This window comes from Microcebus murinus, chromosome 8 (assembly GCF_040939455.1).
Source record: "Microcebus murinus isolate Inina chromosome 8, M.murinus_Inina_mat1.0, whole genome shotgun sequence".
Lineage (NCBI taxonomy): Eukaryota > Metazoa > Chordata > Mammalia > Primates > Cheirogaleidae > Microcebus > Microcebus murinus.
In genome coordinates, this window is record NC_134111.1 from 21,443,121 (window position 1) to 21,463,882 (window position 20,762).

Consider the following 20,762-nt stretch of genomic DNA (forward strand, 5'->3'; position numbering starts at 1 on the left):
GTCTTTTGACAGTTCTATATGGCAAAAATAGCCAACATGTTAGTAAGAAAATAACCAAAATGTTATTGTAAATAATGTAGATTTTATGGTTTTCCTGGCATGCTCTGCAGAGTTCTGGGATTCTGCAGATATGCTTTACTGGCCACCATGATATGAAGAGAAAGCTAACCTCACTCTTCCCTGTGTATCCCATACTCTTCAACCTGAGCAACTCTGTCCTTTTCTGTTTTATAAATTGAGATTCTATACAAGATTGTGAGTAAAATGGATTCCATAGCAGCATAAAATTAGTTTGACAATAAGTGATGTTGACCCAACTACTGATTGACAGTGAATATTTCACTTTGGCAAATCTACTTGCTTGTTGACAAAACTATTATTGAGCAGTAGCAGTGATATTGACAAGTCCTTTTCTTTGGTGTGGAAATATTTTTAAATGCTTACCAAGAGTTTGATGCTGAATAAAGCCCATGTACTCCCAGCAATTACTGTCCAAAGCAGTATTATGCTAAGCATTTAACTGAGTTTCCACCCTATGATTCTAAAAGCTAAGCAAAAATGCTGTTGTGACTTTGAAGATTTGGGTTAGAATTACTGGAGAAGCACGTTCACATGCAGCTTGACTCTTCTCCACATTGGAGTAATTACCCAGCATTGTACCTGGACTCAAGGGATTTTGAATGTAGTAATGAATTGCAGCAGACCTTCCAAGAAATGTAGAACCATATGTCTCAGGGAATGGGTTGGAGGCTGCAGCTATAGATAAGGATGTGGGAAGGGAATGCGAGTACTTCTAAAGCCAACTGTGTAAGGTTATGAATTGAAATTCATTGCTAATGTAGATGAAGCTGGAATGTATTTTTCTCATGCTGTTTAGGAGGGAATTTGTCATAGTAGCAGGAAATTGGATGCTAAACTTTGTCAGTTGCTTTCTAATGATTAAAGAACAGAATGTTCAGATTCTTAGAATTTTTATACTAGAAGTATAAATTTATATGTGGCTTATATTATCTGGATGGCTATAATTAGAGACTCCCTGGCTTAAGTCCGATCAAGAAAAGGCCAAAATAACAAGATTGAAACTAATAAGAATTGAAATACAGTAGATGAAAGTAGCCAGCTGTAGAAGTTCCATATTCAAGAGATCTTTTTTTTTTTTCATGAGGAGATCCAAATCCAATCAAGGAATCAAACGCAAATAAGAAAAAGCATAACTTAATCAATTAAATCCATTTATTATCCGTAAATAGGATGAAATGTGTTTACAGAAACACAGTAATTCACACGGAGGCTTGAAAAAGTGTTAACAAAAACAAAGATTTGTAAAAATCTACTCAACACCATTTGACATAATCTCTAGGTCATCTGAGGTAAATTCTATCCATCAATAGGGGTGGGTCACCAAGCTTTTCTTACAACTTCTAGGAAATCTTCGGGATCTCTGGAAAGAAAGAATAGTCTGGATGTGGTGGCTTAAGCCTGTAATCCTAGCACTCTGGAAGGCCTGAGGCAGGAGGCTTGCTTGAGGTCAGGAGTTTGAGGACCAGCCTCAGCAAGACCAAGACCCACCCTCCCCCCACCAACCGTTTCTACTAAAAAGACAGAAAAAATTATCCAGGTGTGGTAGCAAGTGCCTGCAGCCCTATCTACTCAGGAGGCTGAGGCAGGAGGATGGCTTAACCCCAGAAGTTTGAGGTTGCAGTGAGCAACGCTGACACTGTGGCACTCTACCCTGGGGTGACAGAGAGAGAAACTCTGTCAAAAAAAAAAAAAAGAAAGAAAGAAAGAATAGAGAAAATAGACATAAATAGACATCTACAATGAGTTGACTGTAATTAAAAGAGATAATCTTAGATTATCTGAGTGGCCCTGATTCAGTCAAAAGGTTTAAGAACAGAACTAAGGTTTCCTGGAAGAAGAAATTCTACCTGTGAACTGCAGCTTCAGCTTGTGTCTGAGAGTTCCAGCATGCTGTGCAGATTTTAGACTTGTCTAACCAGTTCCCACAATCAAATAAGGTAATTCCTTAAAATAAATCTCTTTGTATATATTGCCTGTTGGTTCTACTTTCCTGGTTGAACTCTGGCTGATATACTCCCACACAACCTTTCTCAGGCAACTAGTGGAGAATAGTTCATAAAAATAAAAAAAGAGGAAGACTATGGTCAAGCAAACAGGGGATTCAACTGAAAAGAGAGATAAAGGAAGATGATGGTGATTAACTAAACACCCCCGGCCCCACCCTGGACAATAGCTGTGAACCATACTGGCTAGAATGTCTGACTTCCACAAGGGACAGGTACTTATAGGATGAAAATTACTAACATGTATCAGACTAGTAGCTTGAGAGGAAGACAAAAGCCAGACAGATTTCAAAACAATATATCTAGGAGATCTTAGTGACTAAGACAAAACTGCCTGGCAGTTTACTGGTAGAACCACAGAAGTCTGTCCATAGTTCACTGTGAGCCCAGGAAGCAGGGATAGCAATGAAACTGTTCTAGGGCCTGGCATGTGCCATGATTATGCTTTTGCCTGTGATTATTATCAGTGTTGTGTTCTGAACAAGAATCTAATGTCCATTATAAAAGACAAGGTAAAGAAAGTCTGAGCAACGAATACTTCACCATGGTTTGGTGCATTAGTGAAAACAAAGGATTCTGAACAGGATTGAAGAAATGATGTGGGGAAGATGCCAGGAAGGAAAAGATGCCTGGGAGGCAAAGGAGAACTAACACTTGTGTTAATAGAAAAATGCTTTGAGTAGATGGAAAGAAATTCACTACTACTAAAGTTGTGCTGTAGGGAATAAATTTCCAGTACCAGAGTGACAACTTTGATGTCTCTCAGCTATGAGAGTCTACAAAATAAAATCACATTATTTAGACATCAGTATCATGGTATCTGTTCAACTGGGCCAAAGACTAAATTTAAAGTAACTTCAGGTGTAAATTAGATTGTTAGGAAAAGGAATGCCTTCTGCAGTCCCGGGGAGTCCTAAGACCCTCAAGTAATGAAATTACTTGAAATTAAATGAAATTACTTGAAATTAAATGAAATTAAGCAAGGAATTATGAGCAGTGCATTCTATTAGACCTCAGGTAGGTATGAAGTTTCACGTAGGCAAGGCATAGATCCAGACGTGGATGGACAGGTTATAAATAGTAAGTACAATTCTCTAGGATCAATTGAGTAGTGGCTTAAAGGAGTTCAAGGGGCTTCGAGACTATTTCTTCCACATCACCTGAGGATTCTAGGGAAAGTTGGAGATTAAATGCCTTATTCTTTAGTGTGTTTGTTTTACAGTAATGGAAACAAATGCATTTATAGGCACATATAGAGATAAACACCATAGTATCACAAATTAGACAGACTGAAACATGAGGCATGCTGATAACTTAGCAACTTCTATCAATAAGAAATAAGGAAAAGCTGAGACTGTGAAGAATACCAGCCAATCTTGAGCAGCTAGCTTCTGGGGGAGTAGCCAGGAAGTTCAATGCCTAAAAGCCAAAGGATATGGCAGTCCAAGGCTAAGTAACGAAGGGTCCCCATCAGTCAGGTAGGGAACAGTGTCAGGAGTCCATCTGATATTGAGTATAGTTCTCTTCACAGCAAGCTTCTTGCCAAGAGCCAGAATCCATAGGAAAGAGGCTTGGTACAAGCCAAACAGGGAGTTGGAGTCACAGCCAAGTGAGTTGCAGCTTAGGGAGTATCTCAAGCCCAACAGGAAAAGCATAGCAAATTCATGACTTGGACTAATATGTGGGTAACAGGGGAGAAAAAAATTTCTGCAACAAAAGTCCCATATGCTCCAGGAATTTGGCAGGACCATGCCAATTACAAACCAGGAGGAATAGTTCTAGACTCTGTCTGTAGGTGGCACTAAGGAAACTGCTCTTACTAGGCTCTGCTAGGAAACTGGGGTCAGCTGAGTTCAGCATGAGAAGGATATTATTGCTTCCAGCTTGGTGCACCTGGGGAAGACAAAAGTAAGGAAAATGAAATCATTAAGGACAACAGGTACATGTCTGTAGCTACATAAAAATAAGTGACACTTGAGTCCTTCAAAGCTGTTATATACGCTAAGAGTCCAAGGAACCCTCGTCAGTAAGGAATCAGAGTTTTTAATGAATAAGGTTCTGGAAGTTCTATGCTATATATTTCTAAGAACTATGCTCCTGAGCAGGTGAATGAAAAGAAACTTCTACACATTTACTCAGGCAGATATTTGTTCAGCATAACAGGAATTGTTATGTTTTGATCTCAGTAATAGTTTGTGAAGCCTACTGGAGAATGATGGAAAGAATGATCAAAGCAAGGACACAAATAATCTACACTTTCTTTTTCATGTAGAGCCCGGAAAAAAATCTTTTTTACCCACCTTTCATTATCCTTTGAAAAAACTTGTAGGGAAATAAAAGCAGATGTCTGGAGAAGTCATCAAGAAAAAGCCACAAATCAAAAAAAGAGACATTTCAAACAGATATGTTTTTAATGAACTGGCTGAAGGTATTTGGGGATTTTTTTTTTTTTTTTTTTTACCTGTTTCATCCCAACTGATCCCAGAGTGTTGGTGGCAGGGTGTTCTATCAATCAGCGCTTTTCCAAATCTAAATGTACTGTCATTCTGCTTTCTTTGGTAAGAGAAGACTTAAAGTGCATGTAAGCGTGACTTACAGTACCAAAACAGCTTTTGTCAGCCATCCAGTCCAACTACTTTCCTCTTGGTCTACCGGTATAGCAACCTGGAAAACTTGGAATAAATCTTCATCCATCCCTCAGTTATACTTGCAAGGGAAAAATATGAAGTCACTCCTTATAAAGGCTATCCAATTCACAGAACATTCATTCAGTGGCTTTCTTTATTTTATTTCCCAGAGTCATACAACAAAATTAAAATAGAAAGAGCTTTTGGTAGATAAGGTATTTTTCTTTCTAAAAGGATAATAACTTTTTCTATCTAATTAGGGGTTTTGAATAGATAGGCACAAGTAATTTTTACAACTTTCATTGTTTTAATATGACTCTGATTCTAAGACAGCCAATGGTTTTAGTGCTAGAAGAGGCCCAAAGAGATTATCCTGCTGTATTCCTCTATGTTCTGGCCAATAAGATGTAATTAGGCCATGTCTTCATTTTATGGAGTGAAATTCAATGTTATTTGCTCTCATAGCAAATAAGAGGGTATGAGAATCCAGGACACCTGCCTCTGGTGAAGGGCCTTGATCTACCACACCATGCTGCTTCTCTTCTGGAACAGTATCCCATTTAAGCCATCTTCCTATAAACCAGGCCATAGACACCAACAGTAATTGAGTTCTGTGAAATTGCCAAGCTAGATGAAGATGATTAAAGAGTGTATTCACAATAACAACTTCATAGTTAAAATTTTAAAAGGTTTTGTAGAGTAATATGGGCAATAGTACACATTTTTCTCCTTAATAAAGCAATAAATAATAATAGGAGGCATTACCGGCAATAATTTAGATTCTCACACCAATGTGGATAATTATACAATTCCCAAATATTGTAGTGAATATATTCTGGTCTGGGATAAAATTCAAGTCAAGAATTGTAATCAGAGACACACACAAAAATGAAATTGCTCTACAGAAAGATATGGTAGCATGTACTAGTGCAGTATGGTAAGAAATTTGTTATGCTGCCTGTGCCCCTTGGTAGATGAGACTAGAAGGAGTGAAAAAAGGATACAGGAAACCTGAAATTGGATATTTCCAAATGGGAATCATGGCCTTTACACTATGCAGCTCTAGAGAAAGCTATCACTGTCCACCAAGCATAGGCCAGTTTAACCCTGATTTTCCACAGGAACAGATACAGTATGCACTAAAAAGTGGGGAGTGGTATTTCTACACATAGTCTCAAGAAGGTTGGGAGGCATCTCAAGCCAGACTTTGAGAAATTCTTGTCTCTGATGGAAAATAGGGATACAGAAAATAAAATTTACTATTAAAAATACATATTGTTACCCATACTACTAAGTGAAGTATCCCAAGAATGGAAAAACAAGCACCACATATACTCACCAGCAAACTGGTATTAACTGAGCAGCACCTAAGTGGACACATAGGTACTACAGTAATAGGGTATTGGGCAGGTGGGAGGGGGCGGGGGGGGGGGGCGGATATATACATACATAATGAGTGAGATGTGCACCATCTGGGGGATGGTCATGCTGGAAACTCAGACTTGTGAGGGGAGGAGGGGAAAGGACATTTATTGAAACCTTAAAATCTGTACCCCCATAATATGCCAAAATAAAAAAACATAGTTCCCTAAAAAAAAATACATATTGTTATAAAATGATATTGACATTGTTGAAGCAGATATTTCTATAACATGGTTTTATTAATAACATTTTATGAAACTGGAGCTTTGATTCTTTAATAGTGTAGACAAGATTTCTATCTGGTAAATTAACATTTTCAGCATTCAAATATACTGCAATCTTGCCCATCTTAAGATGATAATACATTCATATAGTTTTTATCCTACTTCAGTGGCTATTTTGTCACAGCTTCCTAAGCTGGTTTTGCCTTATCCCCTTGATTCTAACTATTGGAGGGCCCCAGGGCTCAAGCCCATAGACTTTTCTCTATCTGTGCTGCTTACATTGGTGATTGAGTTTCATGGCTTTAAATATCACATATAAACTGACAACTCCAGAATTTATTTAACCAGTGTGGACCTCACCTCTGAATTCCAGACTCATATATCCAACATCCTTCTTAATATCTCTGCTGAATATCTGATGAATAGTTCTAACCGGAAATGTTAAAAACCAAACTTCTTATCTCCTCTTATCCAAATGTGCCCCACCTCCATTGCCAACATCCTGGTTCAAACCACCACCCTTTTTTTAAATTGCAATAGCTTCCCTATTTTCATCCCCCATCCCCAGTCTAATTTTACCACAGAAGTCAGAGTGATCCTCTTAAGACTTAAGTCAGATCATGTTACTACTTTGATCAAAACTCTGCATCGCATTTGGAGTAGAGGTAAAAGTTCTCACAATGGCCCACAAGACTACATAGAATCTAATCCCTCAGGCACCACTCCACATGTTCCCTCTGACCTCTGAATAAGTAACTGGAGAATGGAGACAGATTCAGCATATACTTTGGAGGAATTACTATTAAGACTTCACAATGGATTAAATGTAGTAGTATTAAGGGAGAAACAGCAATCAAACATGGTAAATGACTCCTTACATTTTGGCCTGAACACCTGAGTAAATGATTATATGTTAACTTTTGTGAGAGAGGCTAGGGGAAGAGTAGGTATATGCCTATCTGATGTGTGTTTGTAGAATAGTATTATAGGGAGTAGTTAAGAATTCTGTCATATACATTTTAGGTATTAGGCACTTAATGTACATCTAAGTGAAGATTATGAGTATGTAGCTGGCTACAAAGTCTGGTAAGAGAAAACTAGGTGAGTGAGATTTCATGAAAACCAATAGAAAAAGATGCTATTAAATATTTCAAAAAGGATGCAGTGATAAACTATTTTATCTAATAGTGAATCAGACAAATTCAGATCATTGGTGACCTTGAGAAAATTCTATCAGTGGAATGGTGGGATGGGTTAAAGAGAATGGGAGGAGTGAAATGGAGGAGAGTTTATCTAATTAATTTGGGGGTGAAAAGCTAAATTGGTTCTTTTCTGATTGTATCTGTTTTTAACCATCCTTATTGTGACATAATTAACATAATATAAATTTACCCATTTAAAGTATACAATTTAGTAGTATTTACTATATTCATAATCTTATACAACCATTACCACTATCTAATTCCAGAATATATTCAATAGCTCCCAAAGAAACCCCATATTCATTAGCAGTCACTTTCCACCCTCGCAACCCCTGCCAATCACTAATCTTTCTGTCTCCATCGATTTGCCTTTTCTGGACATTTCATGCAAATGAAATCATACAATGTGTGATCCTTTGTGTCTGGGTCCTTTCACTTAGCATGTTTTCAAGTTTCATCCATGTTGTAGCATGTGTCCATACTTCATTCCTTTGTATGGCTGAATAGTACTCAATTATTATGTGGATATATGACATTCTGTTTATCTTTTCATCAAAGATGGACATTTGGGTTATTTCTACCTTTTGGCTATTATGAATAATGCTACTATGAACATTCGTATATGAGTTTTTGTGTGAATATGTTTTCATATCTTTTGGGTACATACATAAGAGAATTACTGTGTTATATAGTAACTATATGTTCAGCAATTTGAGGAACTACCAGGCTGTTTTCCAAGGCGGCTATTTTATATTCTCACCAGAAATTCTGACCAGGTGTGGGTCTTTTTAAAATATACTTCATTTCTACTTAGCTTTCTGAACATATGGAATGCTATCACAATAATTGCTTTAGTGTCCTTTCCTCTAATTATATCATCTTTGTCCATTTTGGGCTCATTTTAATTATCTGGTGGTTCTCTCCATTATGAGTTGTGTTTTTCTATCTCTTTGTAGGCCTGGTAATCTTTGATTGCAAGCATACTTTGTGAACTTTACTTTCTTGTGCGCTGGATACTTTTGAATTCTCACAAATCTCGAGCTATGTTCAGAGAGGATGTTAAGTTACTTAGAAACAGCGTGATCCTTTCAGGTCTTGCTTTTATGGTTTGTTTGGCAGGTTACGAGCAGTTGTCAGGCTAGGGCTAATTATTCCCAACCACTGAGGCAAGCCTTTTTTGAGTACTCTACCTGGTGCCTGTGAATTATCAGTTTTTCCAATCTGGCTGGTGGTAGGAATAGGCAGTATTCCTGACCCTTCTGGCTTCGTCTGTGCTCCAGGCACAGGCTCTATTCTTCCAGATGGTTCTTTCCTAGACTTCATGTAGTTTCCTCTTCTGAGTACTTGGCAAAGGTCCTTCTGCAGACCCCCAGGCTTCTCTCCATGTAGCTCTTTCTCCTCTTTATCAACCTTGGCCTATGAAATCTCACTGCCTTGATATCCCTGGACTCTCAGTTCTGTCTCCTCAATTCAGGTTCATAACCAGACTCTACCTCAATTTCCCTACCATATGTCATGATCTGAAAACTCTCCCAAGTTAGTAAGCTAGGACAATAGTAGGCCCTGTCTCTTTTATTTCCTATCTTTTAAGAATCACTGTCCGTCATTGCTTGATATCCAGTGTCTCTAAAACCATTGTTTATGTATTTTGTCTGCTTTTATTGCTGTTTTGTTGTTTGGTTGTTATAGGCAGGAAGATAAATCCAGTTCCTGTTACTCCATCTTGGCCATATATGTTTTCTTAATCAGAGGTAGCAGGAAGGACTCTGAAATGGTCCATCATCAATGCCTTTTCTTCCTTGTTTATGATGAGAATGAGGGATTTGATGCCTCAAATAGATTCCTTTTCTGGAAACAAAAGAATTCCACTGGGGAATGCTCATTTAGAGTGTGGGTTGCTAGCCCAAGTTTTGTCCTGGCAGAATTTACAGATCCAAATGCCTACACAGGGCCCCAATAGATGGGAAGTGTAGGCCAGATGTCATATGTGATGAGATGAGGAAATGGTAGTGAACTAGAGAGGTAAGCCTGGTCCAAAGTCATTAAAGTTCAAATGTATGACAGCAAATAAAGGTGTCCTAACTTTCTGGCCCAAATTAATTGCACTGTTTGCATCCTAAACTCCTACCACCCACCTCAATTATAAGACTGTTTTTATTGAAATACCTTATGACAAACATATCTTTAAAGAAGAACAATATATATTAATAATTACTATATAGTGATATTATTATTAATGCCCATAAGTCCTTCAAAGGGGGCTCATGGTCCCCCAAAAGAAGATTAACCAGGAGAATCATTGATAAGAAAATAAGTGTAATTCTCCTGAAGCAATAAGTATTCTTTTTACCCATGGTGAGATGTTGTGTGTTCACAAAACTCAGCAATATACTCATGTCAAGGACAGTACATCTCATCTGTCTTCTCAGCAAAAGTAATCCTTTTACTACAACCTGTTTCACCTGTTTTGCAGCTTGCTTTGGTCAATATTTTCTTAAGGTAGGAAGAAAGCTAACTGACACAGTTGGAGATGGGAAACTGATCTTGGAAACCTGTTGCTATAAGCTAAAAGAGACATGTTTGGAAAGCTGTGATCAATATTTTAAATACAGTAATACAGACTTTAAATAGTTATGGTTTGGTTTATAGTTTCCTAGAAATTAAATGGTAGCTAAGAGAATCATAATAAGAATGATAATAATATGAAGGATTCTGCAGATTAAGACCTAGCTGTGATGCTCATAAAATTATAATTCCTGCACCTACTCATGGTAGTTTATACAAGTACAAGCCCAGAATATCTGAGTCATGTTATGAGTGAAATACATGTTGCTACTAATGTTCAATCTGAGTTTCTTTGCCTTTTAAATGACATCAAAGGATTTCAACATACAAAAGTCAGATATAAAGCACTTAGTGTGGTTTTTTAATACCTAGTAAAAATAACAAAGGTATTAACTGTATGAAGAAGAAAGCCCATCTTAGTTAGGCAGTCCAACCACAATACTTAACAGGAAGGCTAGCTTCTCCAACATAAATACTTAGTAACACACACCACTGCTGTGACAATAACCACTTTCCCTGCAGCATTTATGGATCTATAAGGTTATGGTTCATGCGTGAACTACATTTTTAAAAGTCTTTTTCCAAATCATCTTTGGAAAGCCAGGCTCCTTTTAATTTTTTTAACAACTTAAATTAAAAAAAAAGAGGTGACATTTTTTTCAAATACGTTTTGTTAAATCAGTGGTTTTCAACTTGGAGTGCTTTTATCCTCTTTTTCCCAGTAGACATTTAGCAATATGTGGGCAATGTGTTTTGATTGTCACAACTACACAGGTGGGTGCTCCTGGCAGGGATGAACTAACCATCTTCCAACATCCAGGACAGCTCCCAACAACAAAGAATTATCCAGCCCTAATGGTCAATAGAACTGAGACTGAGAAATCATGTGTTAGATCAAGGCTGTGTGATGCTGTTAAACTTCTATATAAATTCCAGTTGAGAAATATCTTTGCGTTAACTTTTAAAATCACATCTGTTTCAACAAAAATAACTAATTTAGGATTATTTGCTCTTTTAAAATAATAACCTATGGCCAGGTATGGTGGCTCACACCTGTAATCCCAGCACTCTGGGAAGCCAAGGGGGGAGGATTGCTCAAGGTTAGGAGTTTGAAACCAGCCTGAGCAAGAGCAAGACCTCATCTCTACTAAAAAATAGGAAGAAATTAATTGACCAACTAAAAATATATAGGAAAAATTAGCTGTGCATGGTGGCCCATGCCTGTAGTCCCAGCTACTTGGGAGGCTGAGACAGGATTGCTTGAGCCCAGGAGTTTGAGGTTGCTGTGAGCTAGGCTGATGCCACAGCACTCTAGCCGAGGCAGCAGAGTAAGACTCTGTCTCAAAAACAAAACAAAACAAAACAAAAACCTATTACATTTGCTTATAATTTTAGCATTTAAACAATTCTTTCATGTTTTATTTCATTTTATCCTCATAAATCTATGAAGTTATCTTTTTCCCTGTTTTACTACTGAGGGCATCGTTGTGCAGAAAGAGGCTAAGGGATTCAAACAAGGCCACACAAATTCAAATTCTGAATGAAAAATCCTGTGCTCTTTTTGCTGTCCTACAGCTGTGACACTCTTGTTAAGGATACTATATAAAAAAGGATTTAAAAATCAACAAAAACAGGAAATTTGGATTTTGAGATGAGAAGGTCTACCATTTTTTCTCCTCTGCAAGCAAAGTAATAAAACTACTTTTTTCTCCTCACCAAACCATTTGCCTTTATCCTTCTGATTTGGCCTTGTGGACAAGTGCCCAGTTTTTGGTAACAGAGTTGGCCTTCCTGGTTAGGACCATAAGCTTCCTGGTGACTCCCTGGGACTGCTAGAAGAGGCAGGGAGCAGCTCTGGGAAAAGCCATGGGTAAGAGCATCACCTCTTCATATAAGAAACAGATTCCTAGCAGCTGCTGGGGCCTGTTTTGCCACAGGAAGTCCAGTTGTTTTCTTTCTGGATAGACGCAGCAGCTCCAACCAATCTGGACTAGGGTGAGGAGGAGGAAACAGATTTGGGAAGCATTGCAACAGCCATGGCCATTTGTAAGTAAAGCCCCCTAGGATGCCAAGATCCGGTTTCCAACTGTTTTTGGTGTGGGGTTCAGATCTCCCTGTTGGTTTGGAGGTGCTGTTTGTGGGTTGAAATGTAGTGGTTTAGAGGGGCAGGGGACCTGGTTTGAATTTGAAACTCTTTGGGAATTCTCAGGGAATGGGGAGACTAGGCCACCATTTCGGAAAAGTTTCCCAAGGAATGGGGGGGTGGATTTTATCCCCTCTGGTTTCCCATTTGTGAACCTTTCAGCCCTATGGCAGGGCATCTTGGCTGTTGAGGTGCAAATTGGGTGGCTTGATGCTTTTGTTTCCTATTTGTTAAATAGGCCTGGCATTTCACATTAAGGATTCTCTGTATTGTCTGTGTATGTTCCTAACATTTTGTTGCAACATAGGAAAGTTTCATCTAAAAGTTCCTTGGGTAAATTTTTGGCTGGATGGTTACCCTATAGCTGCAAACCTACATCTAAGGAAAATGGTTTTATAATAATCCAATGTATATACTGGAGTGTGAGGAAAAGTGGCTCTTAAATGAAATTTTAAACTGTACTGTCTTGTAAAAATTATTTTGTCAAAGATCAGGTATATAGGACAAGATCCTATATGTGCTGGCTTATTGGGTAGAAAATGTTTGATTTATTCAAGGTTAGATGTTTCATGTATAATGACCTGAAGCAATCTTAGCAGAAAAGAAGAATAGGATATTGCTGTTTGTCCTTCTCTGAATAAGGATATTCCTCAAAAACAGGCTTAAGTTAAGCCCCTAAGAAACAGTTTATGAGAGACTCTTCCGAACACCTTGAGGTAAGTATGGTAATACAAACATGAGTAAAAAATAACAGGGCAGAGCAATATGCAAGATGAGTGGGTCAGGTCCCAACCACTGTGTATGAGTTTGCCTTCTTCAGGTCTTTGCCCCAGTTGGAAACAAAATGAAAGAGACCCTATGAAGTGCCTCTAACAACTCACACCTTGTTGAAATTGTGAGAAATGAAAATTTGGGGTAGATCCATCACACCAAAGTAGAGAGGTGTCCCATGAAAGCAGAGGACCCAGGTCCCCAGCTGAGGGGCCAGCCTTTAGATGATATAAAGCAACTGCTTAAGGAAAGAAAAAAATGAAAATGTTGATATTCTTTTGCTCTTCTTTCTTGGATTATTTGTTCTTTCTATAGGATAGAGATACAACTCCTTAAGTGAGGATTTCCCCAGGCTATTGCCTCTTCTGTTGATCTGTATTTGTATTTGTCATTCTAAACTTTGTTCAGTGCTGTGTATTATTTCTGAATTTACAGAAGCTGGTATCTTAGATTGCCTACAGAGTGCAAGTAGCTCTGCACTCAGAGGTCCTGTGCCTCTTGCTAGCCCAGCCCTGTATCAGACATTGTGTACAAGGTGATAGTCCATGTTAACTTGTGAATCCTCACTGCTATAGTTGTTACCTATAACCTTTTTTCACCTGGTAATGTGTTATTGTAAATATACTGTCAAAGCTTTGTAATGTTATACATAAGTATAAACCTTCCATCTGAGACACCTCCCCAAATCGGCAGGAATTAGCTTGATGACTATGTTGCACTTCCTCCCATAATATAGAAGGGAAATATTGAGTGGGGAATATGTAACAGAGGGAATAGCCTGGAAAAAAAATGGCAAAAATATTTTCTCTCTAAAACATCCTCCATTCCTTTTTGAGAACTAAAGTCTATATCCCTGTCATAGACCAGTGGTTGAGAGGGGCAGGTAAATAATTTGTTTATTTGTGCAACAGGAGATGGCCCAGCCTGGACCTGGTAAAGGAAGGTCCTGGCAGAGGTAATAAGATTGTCTTCAGCAGAGATGGGATGATGAGAATTATCAACTGTAATTGAACAGTAATATACACTGTTTTATTGAATATACACTGGTTTATTCTACCCTCCAATCACCTGACAGTGCTCCCTGTTGGCCTAACCCAGAAGGAAGCCAGCTGACACAGGAGTCTGGGAATAGCCTGCAGAAGACAACTAAGATAAGGAGCAGAGAAGGGCAAGGCAAGACTCTGAAGGCAAACAGGCACAGTATCACGTGGCCTGTGGATATTACGCCAAAAGAACCACAATTGGTTTAAGGCATCAAGTAAATATTCTAGGACCTTAATAATGTTTTCCTGCAAAAAGGTGATGTTAAGTCTATCCTGAACCAAACAATAAGTAAAATAAAATAAAAATCAAACTAAGAAAAGAGAGAAAGAGAATTTGACAAATGAAGCACAGAAACTTTTTGTATAAATATCTAAACCTTTTAGGGTTAAGCAATGGTTAATATTGCTTGAAGCTGAGAACCCATCCTTGAAAACAGGCATCTTCAAACTATGGCCCGTGGGCCACATGCGGATGTTTTTGCCTGCTTTTTTACTTCAAAATAAGATTTGTGTAGTGTGCATAGGAATTTGTTCATAGTTTTTTTTAAACTATAGTCCAGCCTTCCAACAATATGAGGGACAGTGAACTGGCCCCCTATTTTAAAAGTTTGAGGATCCCTGCTTTAAAAGCTCCATATTTCTACAAATGTTCAGGAAATTTGGATTTTGAAATGAGAAGGTTTACCATTTTTCCTTCTTTGCTGGAAAAGTAATAAAACTTCCCTTCCCCCTGCAAAAAAAAAAAATCAACAAAAACAAATCATTGTGCACCTTTGGGGATGTGACCCCAGAAGACAGATATCATGCTCTAAGAGTGGGAGGGGAGATAGGTTGGGTATGTGTGACGTGGGGAGCAAGCATGGGGCATAAGGAATGGTAAAAACACTCACAATCCTCAAGCCATCTGGAGGAGCACAGATTCCTAAATTTAATGTGACTGCTTTCCTGTGAAAATCATTCCTTAGGAGCTCCAGTCGCACAATTGGTTAGGGTGCAGTACTTAAATGAAAATCATTCCTTCTCCTAGAAGCAGGGTAAGACCTTTAGGAAAACATAAAATGGAAAAGTCCAATCAGAAAAACAGAAACCACAGTTAGTACTTCAGACAAAGAAGTTGATGCAAGGAATCCATTGCACATGTGATGGAAAAACTGAGAAGAATCCAGGGACTAGCAACCAAAGAAGCTATTAGATTTTTAAGCAGGTGGGAGAGAGGTGTAATTGCCAGGTGGGAGGGAGGTGTAATTGCCAGCCCCCAGGATACTATTGCCAGAGTCCAGGCTTGATTCCACAGGTAGGCTTGTCCAGCAGGAGATAGAGCCTCCAGGAGACACAGTTGCTGCAAGGGACAGTGCCTGAGGCAGAAAGAGAGGGGATGAATATACACTGGTTTATTCTACCCTCCAATCACCTGACAGTGCTCCCTGTTGGCCTAACCCAGAAGGAAGCCAGCTGACACAGGAGTCTGGGAATAGCCTGCAGAAGACAACTAAGATAAGGAGCAGAGAAGGGCAAGGCAAGACTCTGAAGGCAAACAGGCACAGTATCACGTGGCCTGTGGATATTACGCCAAAAGAACCACAATTGGTTTAAGGCATCAAGTAAATATTCTAGGACCTTAATAATGTTTTCCTGCAAAAAGGTGATGTTAAGTCTATCCTGAACCAAACAATAAGTAAAATAAAATAAAAATCAAACTAAGAAAAGAGAGAAAGAGAATTTGACAAATGAAGCACAGAAACTTTTTGTATAAATATCTAAACCTTTTAGGGTTAAGTGATTACCACTGAAAGTATTAAAAATAGAAAAAAGAAAGAAAAGAGCTTGAATAGGTACTTATAAAGGAAGTGGGGATTTTTTCACACCTGCTTTGCACATAGTAGGCTCTGCAGTCAAAATAGGGACAAATTCTTGCTGAGCTCTTGACAACATGAAAATAAAAGCATTCATCAGCTTTCCTCTCAAAATTTGAGTCTGTAGCAGAACACAATTTGTAAACGGCTAGCTTAATTTTCTTTCTGGGAAAAAAAAATTGAGAAAGGAGATTAAAGAGACAAAAATATACCATTGCAGGTTCTCTCTCTTAACTGGCTTGCTGTATACACAGAATATACATAATTCAATTTTAAGAAATATACTGAAATTGCAGAATCACTAATATAAAGACCACAGAAATCCTGAAAAGTAAAAGCCAAACTGCTAGTGGCTATTTCAACTGAGTAATGGTTAATATTTAGAAGAGATACAATCTGGGGTAATTGCTGGGGACAATTTGGCTTTCTTGTATGTGTTCTCAATCCGCATTATGAGTGATCAGCAAAGCCACAGAGAAGTATAGCAGTGATGCTCTATGTAACTGAGCCTCCTTTAGAGAAGGAGACACTCAAAGCACTGAGAAATGTGAGCAGCCATTTAAGTAGGAAAATTTAAAGTGTGATTTCTGGTAGCTATCCTGCTTCGGACGCAAGTGAACTTTGCTGGTTAGTCCCAGCAGGCAGGGCAATAGTGAAGCATCCAACATGTAGTATTGGACCTGGCTCTTGGCCGAGGGTGAGGAGGCGATCAGAGAGCTGGATGAAGCTGCGGCCTTAAAAGAGTCCAGTCTGAGGAGAACATCATTGTTTCTATAGGGTCAGGGGAACAGATACCATAATCCAAAGTAGCAGTCCCCTGGGTCAGGGTCCTCCGAGATGAAAGGAGAGCTGTGAAAGAGAATCCAAGGGTTGGTGATGCTCCTGCAATCCAGGTAGGCCAGCTGTCACTGGGAATAGGGGGAGTGCCTGTGTGGGCACTGGGGTAAAAGGTGAGTGGCTGAGGCAGGGCATCAGACAACGAAGCCCATTAGGTTATTAAAAACTAGGCAAGAAAGAGATTTAAGTGATTATGGGGATGAGGGGCTTGAAACTGAGTCATAGAGACATATGGAAGTGTTTACGTCCCTCCCAGAGGCATTTTTTAAAATCCTTTAAGGCTCAGGTTCTCACCACAGGTGCAGTGCCCAGGGCCCATAAGTATTTCCAGATTTTATCAAATTGTTTTGAAAGCTGGTAAAGAAAACGTCCTGGTTCTGAAACACAAAGGAAACTACAAAATGAAATTAATAAATATTTCAAGAGGAATATTATATATATCCCTTTAATTTTTCACAACATTGTATTTTTCATGCAGGATATGGCTACATTTTCCAATGTTTGATAGAATATGGGATGAGGCCTCTAAAAGACTATCCAGGGATTACGTAACCCTGGAATTGGCCCTTCTTCTGCCTGGCATAGTTCAGGCAGGGACTGTCAAGAGCATGTTAAAACTTCAGCAAGGCTGGGTAAGTAAGGAATGAAAGGCAAAAGCCCAGATCACCATGGCCAGAAATGTGGGGGGAAGAGGAGAAGTGATGGAGGGAAGGGTGTCTGTGATAGTTGCAGAGGTTGGCTTGACTGAGTGTTGAGAGGTGTAGAAACAGTGCCCCTGGAGATAGTGCAGTCTGGTTTCTAGTTTTGGGAATGGTCATACTGGGGTTTCCAATTCTGCAGGCAGGCTGGCAGAGAAGGACTCTGAATAGTAGGGAGAACCATCTGGAGACAGGTGGCCATTCAGTGTTGTGTAGGGGTGTGAATACAGAATTGACAAAAGCAAGACAGCAAGGCTTAGTTTCTAAAGCAGGGAGGCAGCGGAAGATAAAGTGAGGACTGAACTGGAGAACTTGGCCCTTCTGTTGTAGCAGAACAGAAAAATCAGTGAGTCAAGGAACCCTGTAGCCCAGAGATTCCAAGGCTCCTGGAACACTGCAGAACCTCAACCAATGAGACTAGACTTCTAGATTGCTGGTCTGGGAGCCTAATTCTATATGCTTCTCCCTTGGGGGGAGGGGGGCCCTGAGTCTGAGTCAAACAGGAGGTGATCTGGTCTGAGATTATCCTGGAGGCAGGCTGTGTCCAGAGAAATAGGCCATGGAGCTAACATTTCTTGAGTCAGGTTCAGAGGCAAGTGGGGTGAAGTGGCCCCAATTTAGGAGGAGAAGGATACATAAACAGGGACCCACATTCTGGGCATCACAGGGGCAGATGTTTAAATAAACTTCTAGTCTAGCCAGGTATTGCCCTGATAGGGAGAAGGGTGTGTCTCTCTGGGAGGAGACCACAGACCCTGACCTGGAGACATTGTGATGACTGAGCAGAGATGCAAGAGGAGGAGACTGAGCAGCTGCACCTCTAGAGCCATTTAGGGCTGCTGCAAAGGCTGGTGACCACTGGTCGGAGAGCAGAGTGGAGGGCTCTAGGCTTCCCCTGGGTCTATCTCTAGGGTCCAGAGTCAACTGCAATTTTCCAGTGATCTGAGAGCAGAGAAGGGGCAGGGCCAGGGCACCAGCAGAGGAGAAGGAACTTAGCTGGCCAAACTGAAGAGAGAGGTCATCGGGGACTAGATCATGGCAGCAGTGCCCACCTGGATCCTGGCACAGTAAAAGACTTTCAGCAATTGTAAGTGACCTTGTATAAGAGTCCTCAGGGGATGCCTGCAGGAATGCTAGGGGCTTTGGGTAATCTTGTAGAAGAGATCATTTTATTGTGTTTCTTCTATTACATTGTGAATAGAGGACTTGCAGGTAGGGTGACCGACATTTTTTTCCAGATGATACATTCTCCAGCAATAGTATTGCTATTTCTAATTTATTAAGCACTTAATGATCTAGAATCTAGGGATTACTAGCATTTCAAGAGCCTCAAAAATATTTTTAACCTGATTAAAATTAATATTTAACTGAATAGCTATAAAACATAGCAGTATGCCAACTATTCAAATGCAACTCAACCCTGACTCTTCACATGTTTTTCACAAGAAAAAAAACAAAAATCACCTTTTCTATAGTAGATCTGACAGATTATCCAAAGGACCAAAGAATTAAATGTGACTGGGGCATAAAAGTAAGGGCGTCACCGAAGAACTTAAAAATGGCCTTGTTCTTAGTTTTATGAGAATTCTCTAGGAATGATTTTTGAGTGATAAATATATCAAACTTATGGGCCCTTTTCTGCTACAGGCATCACTACACAAGGGTTGTGGGCGTAATGTTTGAGTTCTGAAGTTCCTTATATCCTTAAAAAGTCAGTATCATATAAAAGTACTGTAAAACTAGGAATTCACAAGCTAGGTGAAAAGCCAGAGAGAAAGAAATGGAGATTTGGGAAAATGAAATTAAGTATATGGTAACTTAATAAATTATTAAACAAGGGTTTTGGTGTTTCCATCCACCAAAGACCTAATATTTGTAATGGTGAACAACAATTAGCAAATGAGTTGTCCTTTTCTTTCCACCTTAATTCCAAAAGCTAAATGTCATTTTAAATGTATGATGACAAGTTAGCTGAGTTCGGTTCCTTTGAAGAAAATTTGGGACAGAAGGGACAATGGTTAGAAAAATATGTGGGATGCTGGTCTGGGTGGCATGTGCCTGGTGCCTGTAGTCCCAGCTACTCGGGAGGCTGAGGCAGGAGGATTGCTTGAGCGTAAGAGTTTGAGGCTGTAGTGTGCTATGACCACGCCTGTGAAGAGCTATTGCACTCCAGCCTAGGCAACACAGTAAGACCCTATCTCTAAAAAACAAAAAAGAAAGAAAAAAGGAAAAAAGAAAAATATGTGGAACCCAGCTTACTAGCAAAAAAGAACTTGGTGGACCATATTAAAAAGAGTAGGGTTATTAGCAAAATGTCCAGCGGCAGCAAGCCCAGAGAGTACATCACTTAGGATTCATAAAGTATAACATGTTTGCCAACAAGCATATGGCTACTTTTGTTTTACCTCTACAGAGAAGATAATGGATCTGTGCATTTTCTATAACTTAGTTTTTTTTTCTTCCTGCACTCCTTTATGAGAACTAAATATAACTTAGTTTTTGACAATTAGAATTAGAAAATGATTGTACAAAACAGGTAGTGGCATGGGATGCAGTGGTGAGTTCATTGTGCATGAACCAAGCCATGAAATTGGAGCATCTGTGGTATTTAATTTAGAAAAAAGGAATAAGATGCTGCAGTCACTAAAATATCAGAGTGGGAACGTTGGTTGGTTCTTCAGGCAGAGCCTCAACGGGTTGGGTGAAGGGGATCCAAGGTCTGAGGCTCATCTGTGCTTCTTAAACTGAGAATGGCTGTTCTGATCTTCATCTTCACTAATTGCTGACATACTGTCACAGAATACTGCAAAGAGGAAAAGGTATATCCTAACACTTAGGGTAAGGAGATCAAGCCTTGGGAAAAGGTCCCCATGAGAATACACTGAGGAGCAATTTGATATCCTTGGGATGAAAGGTTACTGAATTACTATCATTATTATTTTTTACGTCAGATGGGTAATGTGCCAGCGTTGTAACAAAGTTTGAAGGAGGCACATCTCAGACATGCACGTGAAAACTCAATCATCACGCTTATGAACTACAAAAGGATCATGGTAGTGGTTGAGTTTCTTTTTTTGTTTGGAGATCAGAGTCTTGATCTGCTGCACGGGCAAGAGTGCCGTGGCGTCAGCCTAGCACTAGCAGCCTAGCACAGCAACCTCAAACTCCTGGGCTCAAGCGATGCTCCTGCCTCAGCCTCCCAAGTAGCTGGGACTACAGGCATGCACCACCATACGCAGCTAATTTTTTCTATATATTTTTAGTTGTCCAGATAATTTCTTTCTATTTTTAAT

General features: G+C 39.4%; 1 long non-coding RNA gene and 1 other non-coding gene across 2 annotated transcripts; both read right to left on the reverse strand.

The window, feature by feature from the left end:
- Nucleotides 1-870: 870 nt before the first annotated feature.
- Nucleotides 871-16,097, reverse strand: LOC142872344 (uncharacterized). The gene is made up of 3 exons (XR_012920542.1): nt 15,947-16,097; nt 14,972-15,122; nt 871-3,977 (listed from the first exon to the last, which is right to left on the reverse strand). It is a non-coding gene; the product is annotated as an uncharacterized LOC142872344 (long non-coding RNA).
- Nucleotides 16,098-20,414: 4,317 nt separating this feature from the next.
- LOC142872459 (small nucleolar RNA U13) lies at nt 20,415-20,518 on the reverse strand. The gene has a single exon (XR_012920716.1). It is a non-coding gene; the product is annotated as a small nucleolar RNA U13 (small nucleolar RNA).
- Nucleotides 20,519-20,762: the final 244 nt, after the last annotated feature.